Source organism: Micropterus salmoides, unplaced genomic scaffold (genome assembly GCF_014851395.1).
Source record: "Micropterus salmoides isolate LMB-PRFRI ecotype aquatic unplaced genomic scaffold, ASM1485139v1 Ms_hic_scaffold_12, whole genome shotgun sequence".
Lineage (NCBI taxonomy): Eukaryota > Metazoa > Chordata > Actinopteri > Centrarchiformes > Centrarchidae > Micropterus > Micropterus salmoides.
The window spans coordinates 33,712,262-33,724,505 of record NW_024040263.1 but is presented as its reverse complement, the minus strand read 5'-3'; the positions used below and the strand labels follow the sequence as shown (position 1 = coordinate 33,724,505).

At 40.2% G+C, this 12,244-nt stretch overlaps 1 pseudogene; it reads left to right on the top strand.

Moving 5' to 3' along the window:
* On the top strand, positions 1 to 11,653 carry LOC119899942 (annotated as a pseudogene).
* Positions 11,654 to 12,244: the final 591 nt, after the last annotated feature.

The window sequence follows — 12,244 nt, the reverse complement described above, 5'->3', positions numbered from 1 at the left end:
TTGAACGCGGCTCGACTCTCCTCCTCTTCCCGTCTGTAAGTTTCACTTTCACTCTCGTTGTGTCGCAGTTTCTCTCCCTTCAGACGAAAAAAGGTAAATTTGTTGTTTTCATGTTAGTTATTAATGTCGGATGTGTCTCTCTCTTCTTTTAAAAGGCTCGTGTCTCTGAATGTTTCTGCTTTTCCTTTCTTTAACTCAGTCTGGGTGTAAGAACAGTTAGAAAGTGTGCGGAGGTTGTTTGTGGAGGATCACCCGCTCGGCCCTGCGGTGTTGGTTTTTTTAGCCTTAGACGTTTTAAACGGTGAAAACCGGATTGACCGGTGAAACTGACGCCTGCTGACGGTCAGTACTGTGTGCGGAAGTGTTACAGCTGTTTGTTTGTTTGGCAGAAAATAATCGACTTAAAGTCAAATAACCGTTATTTATCTCAGAACACGCCTAATGGCCCGACTGCGGTTTATTATTTTTTTTACTTTATTGCTTCATTACAACATACAAACAGCAGTCCTATGTATCGCGACAGGCCTATGACTTAATTTAGCAGGGGAATATTAAACCTAGTTAAAAAAAGACCAACAAAGATAAACAAATAATTAAGAAAAGAAACCGGTGTTAAAATTCTACAATTATATTGTGTAAAGTTCATAGTTTTACAGTTTTGATGGCTTTCTCATTTTGGGATGAGGTTATTGTTTTAACATAGGCTTAATTCTTAAGTACAGTTAATATTGGTTTAGCTAAGGTGAATACATTTGTAGATATAAAACTTAACAAAAATGATTATTAGATTAGTCAAAAAGCGTTTGTCTTTCAACATAAATAAAACCAGAAATTACATTATTATACATTTGTCCAAAATCCCAGTAAATATAATCAAGCACAAATCTACAGACATCTTTTCCAATGAAGATCACAGGAGGAACACATGGTGTCCAACATATGCTTTTTAAATTAAAAAGGATTTTACAAGTTAGAAACGATGCAATATCCTAAAGGGAGTTTCCCTGACTTTATTCACTAACATATGTGTGAAAGAGGGCACACTTCCTTCCAGCATATATCCCAAAGATAAATATTCCAGCGGTGTGCTGTTTGTGTCAATGTGCTCCTCTTGGCTCCATCTGGGGGACTGACAGCAGAACTACATCAGCTGATGAGTGCTAAACTTAGTGTTTTTATCACAGAGTCTGGTTACAAGTGACAGGGCTATAAAGGCTGTTTGTGGATAACAAAACAAAAGGTCTGTCTCTTTAGGGATATTTTACATAATGTTATCAAACACTGAACAACATTCTGATTCATTGGCAAAAACAAGCACTTTAGTGTTTCCAAGGATTACATTGCATTCATTGCGACATCTAACACGGTGAATTAAGGTTTTATTTTGAGCAAAAGTCAGTGAAAAGACGGTTTGGTGAGTTTCATTTTGTTTCTGTTCAGTTTGAATGAAGTGTATTTTAGGCTGAGCTGCAAGGTAAAATTATTGTTTTTCTCAATGGAGTCTGGTGTGCCAAATAGGGCTGCAAATAACCATTGTTTTAATTTTCGATTAATCTGTTGATTATTTCCTCGATTAATTGATAAGTTGTTTGGTCATATAATGGTGAATAATGTCGATCATTGTTTTGCAAATCCCAAGACGGCGTCCTCAAATGTCTTGTTTTGTCCATAACTCAAATATATTCATTTTATTGTCACAGAGGAGCAACCAGGAGAAAACCAGAAAAACGTTCACATTTTTCCTTTAAAGATTACTCCAACTAATGAATCAATTCTCAAAATAACTAATTGATTAATCCTTGCAGCTCTTGTGCCAGAATGCCCAGCAGTTTTGGTCTAAGATGCTCCTTTTAAATATCCAGAAAGTACCTTTGAAAAAAAAGGCTGATATTCCACTGCAGCTGAAACTGTCAACAAGTCATTTAAACTGTCAGATTTGCGTAATTGTGTGAATTTGGTGTCAGAAAGGTTCATGAGTTTCTTCAGTCAGAGCTCTGTATGTTTGTCATGTGACTGAGAGGAACGATGATAAATAATGACAGCATGTTGTTGTGTTTGTGTGAAGATGAGCGCTTTGCTATCCAGCTATGAATCAGTGTGAGGAGACGGAGGAGGGAGTCCCTCCCTCTAAAAGCACTCTGTGGGGGGAACATGGCAGCCAGACCGAAGCTCAAAGGTGAGATGAGGATCTCTAATTGTCCATGACTCTTCTCCATGACAGAGCTCAGATCTCTCCACCATCATTATTCACACTCAAATCTGTGTGTGTTGTGTTGAAGCCCAGAGAAGCAGCAGAGACCAGACTCTCCTGTTCCCAGCTGTGTGTCCATGAAGAGCCACCAGTCCATAATTGAACCTTATAACTTCAAAGGGGGACGGCACTCTGATGAAGACAGGTAAGACTCTAAACCAGTTAAGTTTGTTGTTCTGCAGCTCACCTTCTGTCAAGTCACGACACAAAAGATTGTGCAGGTCAGGATAGCAGAACCACCAACACTCAGAGCAGAGGACTCACTGTCTGCTGGCTAGCTGGACGACACGGGGAGGTGCAAATTCAACATTCAAATGTCTGTTTTTATCAGGGTTCATCAGCAGAGACCAGACTCTCCTGGACCCAGCTGTGTGTCCATGAAGAGTGACCAGTCCATAATTGAACCTTATAACTTCAGAGATGGACAGCACTCTGCTGAAGAAAGGTAAGGACATGAGTCAAAAGACATCAACTGTGTGGCACTAGACAAAGGGAATAGACTTAAATACATAGAATCTGTCTATCACAGTTATCCAAAGCGTGCAGCACAGGAATACAAGGGATAGGATCCAATTCCAGACAACTGAGGCAGAGCAGATGCAGTTCAATTAAACAATGAAACCAGGGGAATAACTTTCAGATTACCGATAAGGCAGGCGGAGATCTGAGGGTTTGTCTCTGTTTCTATCAGGGTTCATCAGCAGAGACCAGACTCTCCTGTTCCCAGCTGTGTGTCCATGAAGAGCCAGTCCATAATTGAACCTTATAACTTCAAGGGACGCACTCTGATGAAGAAAGGTAAGACTTTAAACCAGGAGAGCAGGTTTTAGCTTTCAGTACTGAAGGTTGGATTCCTAAAAACCTTTAAATCCTAAAACAACTAATACATTAATCAACTGATCACTTTAAGGTCAATTAATCGACATACCTTTGCCACATATGCAATATTAAATTATAATGAATAAATAACTAATAATAATAACTAAGTATAATTTTTTGTCTTTATCTGCTTTGTGTGACCTGTGTAAATAACTGAGTATGTTTTAGGTCATATATGTGCAGGTAAATTGTTAGCGGTGGCGGGTGAAGGTTGCGGGCCATCCGTCACTTTGGCGGACAGGAAAAATACAGAACAGAAAGACACGTGTAGTACGGTTAGCGTATTGTGGCGATCGGCGCACAGGATGTGTCACACAGCCAGCAGTCAGCTCAGGGAAAATATCTGTGACGGTGTTTCAAACCAAACTCACCATTCTGGAAGAAGCCCAGTCTGTCCTGAGTTACAGCCAAGGCGCTGCTTACCAGCAGCATTGACCAGGGGTTCCGGTGTTGTTGGAGAATTACCAAGCTTGTCTGTTAGACGCACGAGGGGTCACTTGGTTTTATTTTTGTTGGCCAACTTGTATTGAACCTAAATCTGTTTTTGTTGAGAGATGGACTCTTGTGGAGATTTGAACGGAGATAAGGACTAATTGGCTTTTAACTGATTATAGTTATTCTTTTGCTTTTATCTATTTTATACTAGTATTTATTTCATACTGTAGCCCTGGCGGCTACCCTTTCCCAGTTTTAATACCTCTGTTTTTGTGCTTGTGGATCATTTGCATGTCGCTGTATTGTGTGTTTTATTCATTTATTTATGTACTTCTTTTTACTGAAAGAGTTGGTATTATGCTGATTTTATGTATGAAAGGTGCTATACCATTAAAGATTATTATTATTATTGTTTATATTAATTGGTGGTGGAACCGTGGGTTATATATTGAGCGCTTACTGCAAAATAAACTGCGGTGAACTTCGTTTTTCCTGTTGTCGGTAGGTAGGCCTACCTGATGATATTATATGATATTATTTAACGCCATGACTTGACACTCAAATTATCTTTCACTGAAATTAATATAATTTGATACTTCTTTTCCACCATTGCTCATTATAATAATTCATGCATCACCTAATTTCATTATAATATATAGGCCTGGCATACAGGAAAGAACAGTATGTTTAATCTATCTAATGTTGTGTTGGTCATGATAAACATTGTTTTGAATAATATAGAAAATTAAGAGCTTAAAAATAATAAAATCACAATCGCAATATTTATTATTTTCCAAAATTGATCAGCCCTAAATTTCGAGGTACTCCCAGGTCGAATGAGATATGTAAACCTTCCTGTGTGTTATTGATCTATCCAGCAGTCTCAGAGTTTGACGTACCTCAAATACCTCAAGGAGGTAATGACTTAAAAACTTCAACTTCCAAAGCAAAGGAAGAGCAGTTTTACTCCATACTCCTTTTAGATATCTGAGCTCCTCATCCTGTCGAGCCTAACCGTGTTTGGAGAGAAACTCATTTAAGCCATTTGTATCTCATCCTTTCTGTCATAACCCAGAACAATAATGACCCTACGTAAGGGTTTGGAACCCGATTAATTGAGGGCTTCATCCTCAGGCTCAGTTTCCTCCTCCCCAATCTGTCAACCTCATGCCCCATTTTACCCCCTTTGTTGACAAGTCCCCAAGATACTTGAATTCCTTCCCTTGCGACAGTAACTTTCTCTGAAATTGAAGATTCATTTCCACCACTGGAAGTTTGTCTGAATATATTGTTTGTGAGGTGACCTTGGGTGTTATGAAAGGCACCATTAAATAAAATGCATTATTATTATTATTCAGTTTTCCATGACGTTCAGAGGAACATGGTTGAAAATCAAAGTATTTTGGGGCCAATTAGATACTGTCTCACAAATGACAGTGAGCTGCTTACATCAACCTGAATGTGTCATCTTTGATACACAAAAACTGTATCTCCTAATCCACGAAATGCAACAACAAATGCAAAAATGTCTATCTGTCGATATTTGGAATCATTTTACTTTTGTTTTCTCCCCAGAGTCCAGAGGGTTCCTGGTGGTCAGTCTGTCCAGCAGCATCCTACAGACCTGGACTCCATATTTATGGTGCGTAAATAGCAACATCTATAAACAACAACTTTTCTTTCTGCTGCAAATGAAATGAAAAACGTAACTTAAAGTTTTATTATTTTCCAGCATCTGGAGGAAAACATTTTAACTTTTATGAAGAACGAGTTGAAGAAGGCCCAGAAGGTTCTGAGTACAAATTACCCAGAATGCTTGGAGAGACACAGTGAGGATAAGGAGGCGTGGACGGTGAGGAGAAAGAGCAGAGGAGAATCAGCAGAGAGGCATTTCTGAAGATCACACTGCACTTCCTGAGGAGAATGAAGCAGGATGAGCTGGCTGATCGTCTGCAGAGCAGTAAGAGGATTTTCCACACAAGACATTTCTCATTTTGACGCTAACATCCACTCATGTCTGTTTTTTTTCCTTTCAGGAACTGTTGCTGCAGTTTGTCGACGTAAACTCAAGTCTCACCTACAGAAGAAGTGTCAGTCTGTGTTTGAGGGGATTGCTAAAGCAGGAAACCCAACCCTTCTGAACCAGATCTACACAGAGCTCTACATCACAGAGGGAGGGACTGCAGAGGTCAATGATGAACATGAGGTCAGACAGATTGAAACAGCATCCAGGAAACCAGACAGACCAGAAACAACCATCAGACAAGAAGACATCTTTAAAGCCTCACCTGGAAGAGAAGAACCAATCAGAACAGTGATGACAAAGGGAGTGGCTGGCATTGGGAAAACAGTCTTACACAGAAGTTCACTCTGGACTGGGCTGAAGACAAAGCCAACCAGGACATACAGTTCACATTTCCATTCACTTTCAGAGAGCTGAATGTGCTGAAAGAGAAAAAGTACAGCTTGGTGGAACTTGTTCATCACTTCTTTCCTGAAACCAAAGAAGCAGGAATCTGCAGCTTTGAAGAGTTCCAGGTTGTGTTCATCTTTGACGGTCTGGATGAGTGTCGACTTCCTCTGGACTTCCACAACAATGAGGTCCTGACTGATGTTACAGAGTCCACCTCAGTGGATGTGCTGCTGACAAACCTCATCAGGGGGAACCTGCTTCCCTCTGCTCGCCTCTGGATAACCACACGACCTGCAGCAGCCAATCAGATCCCTCCTGAGTGTGTTGACGTGGTGACAGAGGTCAGAGGGTTCACTGACCCACAGAAGGAGGAGTACTTCAGGAAGAGATTCAGAGATGAGGAGCAGGCCAGCAGAATCATCTCCCACATCAAGACATCACGAAGCCTCCACATCATGTGCCACATCCCAGTCTTCTGCTGGATCACTGCTACAGTTCTGGAGGAGGTGTTGAAAACCAGAGAGGGTAGAGAGCTGCCCAAGACCCTGACTGAGATGTACATCCACTTCCTGGTGGTTCAGTCCAAACAGAAGAACATCAAGTATGATGGAGGAGCTGAGACAGATCCACACTGGAGTCCAGAGAGCAGGAAGATGATTGAGTCTCTGGGAAAACTGGCTTTTGAGTGTGGCATCGATATCAGAGCAGCCTCAGTGTACTCAGGAGTGTTCACACAGATCTTTAAAGAGGAGAGAGGGCTGTACCAGGACAAGGTGTTCTGCTTCATCCATCTGAGCGTTCAGGAGTTTCTGGCTGCTCTTTATGTCCATCTGACCTTCTTGAACTCTGGTGTCAATCTGCTGGCAGAAGAACAAACAACCTCCTGGCGGTGGTGGCGGTTTGGAAACAAATCTCAACCAACACTTCTCTACCAGAGTGCTGTGGACAAGGCCTTACAGAGTACAAATGGACACCTGGACTTGTTCCTTCGCTTCCTCCTGGGTCTTTCTCTGAAGACTAATCAGACTCTCCTACGAGGCCTGTTGACACACACAGGAAGCATATCAGAGACCAGTCAGGAAACAGTTGAGTACATCAAAGAGAAGATAAGCGAGAATCTGTCTACAGAGAAAAGCATCAATCTCTTCCACTGTCTGAATGAACTGAAGGACCGTTCTCTAGTGGAGCAGATCCAACAGTTCCTGGTTCAGGAAGTCTCTCCACAGATAAACTGTCTCCATCTCAGTGGTCAGCTCTGGTCTTCATCTTACTGTCATCAGAAAAAGATCTGGACGTGTTTGACCTGAAGAAATACTCTGCTTCAGAGGAGGCTCTTCTGAGGCTGCTGCCAGTGGTCAAAGCCTCCAACAAAGCTCTGTAAGTGCACAGATAATGGAGATACTGACTGTATCACATGTTCTCAGTTAATGAATGTCTTAGTTGGCTAAATCTTGTGACTATCAGCTGACAAATTGATTAGTTCATCAATTGAAAAACACATCAAATTGTCTGTTAGTTTTAGTGTACCTTGATAAATTAGTACAGAAATAAAAAAGCTACAATTAATATATGTTCTTGGGATCCCAGTGTTATGGCCATCTGTTTAGAAATTGTAATTAACTGCTGTTAGATCCCAAGAAGACTCAATAGGAAACACAAAGAATCCCGTCACATGACATTGAGAGTTAATGTCTGTAGAAAAATTTGTTCCCAGCATTTGTAGGATTTAACAGTGTAAACTTGTGGTACCACTTTGTGGGAATGACTATCTTAGAGAATTTATATTTTATTTTAATTCTGCTGCAACGGTGATGAACATCAAAAGCTAAAAGCTACTCCATTAATTTTTTTCATTAACAATGGATCAAATTAAAAAATCTTCTCGTCACTTGTGATTCTAATGCTTGTGATTTAAGGGCAACCATAGAAATGTGATGTATTGTACGTGGTAAACAAGAGAAACATTATCAGTTCTTGTCTGTATCACTAACTCTGCTTCAGGCTGAGTTGCTGTAATCTGTCGGAGAGAAGCTGTGAAGCTCTGTCCTCAGTTCTCAGCTCCCAGTCTTCTAGTCTGACAGAGCTAGACCTGAGTAACAACGACCTGCAGGATTCAGGACTGAAGCTACTCTCTGCTGGACTGGAAAGTCCCCATTGTAAACTGGAGACTCTCAGGTCAGGATTCAACTTCTATTTCCCTAAATGTTGCTTGACATACAAGTTAAAGTTTGTAGAAAAACATTTCCTGCATATGTTGGATTTAACAGTTTACATTTTACTCATGAACACCGCAGTACCATTTTTTTCTGAGAAAGTTTGTGGGTATGACTATCTTTGAGTAGATTCCATAAATTCATTTTAATTCTGCTGCAAAGGTGATGCACAAACAAAAGCTTAAATCTGCTCTATTCCGTATTTTTACATCAACAATGGATCAAATAACCTGTGTAATATAAAAGCTTTCATTCATAGTGGCAAACACAAAGAGCAATATCACATACCACTACCACTCCCCTCTATGGACCCTTGAAGCATTGTTCATCTTAGTTATTGTTGTTATTATAAAATTCTTATCTTATTTGTTATCAAATGAATTCTGCTGTCAAACATTTTTGCCTCGTCCTAAGACCACTTTAAAATCAAACTTTTCAACATACTCTTGCTCACCATCCTGAAGTTTTGTCAGTGCAGCCAGTTTTACTTCAACTGAGGGGTGAAAAATAAATTATTCCAGATTTAAGTCAAATTACATTGTTGATGACGTGTTCTGTTGTCATAATTGTAATCAGTGAATTTACACTGACATAGAAAGAATAGATTTGATAGTATAGATGAATAAAATATAATTCTTTGTGTCTACAGGCTGTCAGGCTGTCTGATCACAGAGGAAGGCTGTGCTTCTCTGGCCTCAGCTCTGAGGTCCAACCCCTCCCATCTTAGAGAGCTGGACCTGAGCTACAATCATCCAGGAAACACAGGGGTAAAGCAGCTATCTACTGGACTGGAGGATCCACACTGGAGATTGGAAACTCTCAGGTATGAACAGACTACAAGAGCTCTGGTTTTCTGTCACACTGATACCCCGAAGGCTGTTGCTTCACAGTCACAACCAGCAGCCCTGTTAATAATAGTGATGACAGTATTGATATGCTCAGCGCTCAATTAAGCGCTTTTGGTAGCCATCCACAAGCTCCTTGCAATTGTCTGGTTAAATCTTTGACCACTTCTTTTTACAGACTTGGTGAAGTTGAGGAAAATTTGTGGCTTTCTGACGTACTTGTTTCTTCAGCACAGTTCACATGTTCTTGATGGGGTTTCAGTCAGGACTCTGGGTCATTTTAATACCTTAATTCTAGCCTGATTTATTTGTCCTATTGAAACACCCAACTGCGTCGAGATCCAACCTTCTTGCTGGATGATTTTGGGTTTTTTGCTGAAGAATTTGGAGGTAGTCTGCATTCTTCATTATTCCATTCACTTTCTGTAAAGAACCAGTTCACCAGAAAGATCTGTGTCACGATCGGCTGAAGTCTTTTGTCTGTTTTTGGATGCCTTTTTGACCTTTTTATTATCATCTTCTTGTTGTTTTATTTAAAATATTTTATGTATAGTTAATTGAGTGTATGAAGTGTTTTTTTAAAAATGCAGATGTTTTATCTTGTGAAGGTTTTTCAAGACCACTGATGTGGAAGCTTCTGAAGGTTCATTCTGACTTTGTTTCTTCCTCCAGGGTGGAACATGCTGGAGAGCAGTGGCTGAAACCTGGTCTGAGGAAGTGTAAGTCTGCGTTTACTTTGACTCATGAAAACATGGCAGCACATGTTAATGTAGTTTAAATCAAAAGCTCACTTTGATAGAAGATCCAAAAAAACAAGTCATTCTGAAGGTTTGATCTAATGAACATTCACTTCATTAGTAAAGTAACAATAAACCCATCAGGTGGGATAGATGATAAACTGCGGCTGTATTGTGTCTCTTTCTCTCCATCAGATTTTTGTGAACTCACACTGGACACAAACACAGTAAACAGATACTTGAAACTGTCTGACAACAACAGGGAGGTGACGGCAGTGACAGAGGAGCAGCCATATCCTCCTCATCCAGAGAGGTTTGAATGTCCACAGCTGCTGTGTAGAGATGGTCTCACTGGTCGCTGTTACTGGGAGGTCGAGTGGAGAGGAAGGGTTTATATATCAGTGAGTTACAGAGGAATCAGAAGGAGAGGACGCAGTGATGACTGCAGGTTTGGACGGAATAATCAGTCCTGGAGTCTGAGGTGCTCTGATGTTGATGGTTACTCTGCCTGTCACAATAATGGAAGAACAGTCCTCTCCTCCTCTGTCTCTAACAGAGTAGCAGTGTATGTGGACTGTCCTGCTGGCACTCTGTCCTTTTACAGTGTCTCCTCTGGCACACTGATCCACCTCCACACCTTCAGCACCACATTCACTGAACCTCTGTATGCTGGGTTTGAGTTTGGGTTGTGGCCTGATTCATTTATGTCTCTGTGTTCACTGTAAGAGGGAGAGTCTCCTCCTGTGTAGAGAAACACTCACACTGCTGAAAACACACACACACACACACAATCTTTGTGTAAGTCATACTAACTCAAAATATCTGGACTGTATATGGACCAGAAGTAATCAGCTTAATAGATGTGCTGAGATTGTGAGCCACCCGCTGGAAGGATAACAGGTATGAGGCGTGAAGTGATAAAAGAATAGGCAGTTAGGAAGCGGAAGGTTAAGTCGAAAAGATGAGATTTGGGTTTTGATTTAAAGACAGTCAGACTGTGTAATGTTAGCAGATTATGCCAGAGAAAATGGGCACGATAGGAAAAGGCAGCCAGCTGACTTGATAACCTCTGGGGTCAGACAGACAGGCCTGTATTCTGAGCACAGGATGAGATATAAGGAGACAGGTATGAAGGGGCAGGCCCATGTAATATTTTGTGAGTCATCAGAAGCACCTTAAAGGTTGATCTTACATGAATAGGCAGCCAATGGAGGTAAGGTGGAATTGGTCAGATTTTTGTAGCTTAGTTGAGATACGAGCTGCAGCATTCTGAACCATTAGAAAACTTTTAGTCAAGTCTGTAATACGATATTTTTTGAGCAGGTCATTTTCATATTTCAAAAGCAGGATGTCTTACAAAGCATTGTTTATTGAACCCCGGCCATTGAGACTGGCAACGGCATACAACATTAGGAAAAGGTCTTGGTGATGTCTTGAATGTGCTGACCACAGAGAGGAAAGGATTGAACACAACAGAGATTCTGGGCTGTCAAACTTTTAAGACATCACACCGGTTTTGTAAGTCACTGTTGCTTAATCAAACTTATGTTTATGTCGAGTAGGGCCACGACAGATGAGCAAAGGGGTTTGTGTGCTTTTAGAGAGGTGTATGCAGGTGTGCCTTCACTAAATACAATGATGAAAATATCAGCTGCTGGCCTGCTCTGAGCAGTGAAGTTGCATTGATGTTATTGGCTACATATGACAATGGATCGGAGACACAAGACAGCTGTTAATATTTTAACTTGTACATAATCAGTATTTTGTATACTCAAAACCAGAAGGTTTGTTCCTTATGTATTTATTCAGAAATGTATAAAACCTCCCATTTACAAAGGCCTTGTCTCATCATCCAAATAAATAAATGTTTTAAAAACACATTTCTTTTGCTTTTCCTTCAAGTTAAAGTTATCTTCCAAGGTGATGTTAATATAATAATTCATCGTATATTCTGTGAAATACTATATAATATTTGATTGCTGTACTTTTACCTTGTAATGACTATTTGTATTGTTGTATTTTTACAGTGTAAAGTAAAATCATTAATTAATGTGTTCCTTTACAAAACCTGCGTCAGATTTAAATAGTACAGCTGCTGCATGCTGGTTACATATCAAACATATCAGATCAAACAATGAATGGAATACAGAAAGATTAGAATCAGAACAGATGTTTATATTGTGGCAGCAGAAAATCCTTTACCCATATGTGTTCAATCTATTAGATCTATTGTAGAAGGGAGTAGGTAGATTTATTTGTGACATTACAACAGGCTGTAAAATGAAACTGAGTTTGTAACTCCCATCTGCTACGTATGAGACAATAAACAGTAAAACAAAGCAATTATAAAATGGAACAGAAACAGAAATAAACTATTCTATAGAGCAGTGCTGAGAATTTGAGTTTAAAAGTCTGATAGCTTGGGGAAAAGGCTGCTCTGCGTATGGTGTTGCAGCAGCAGAAACTTCTAT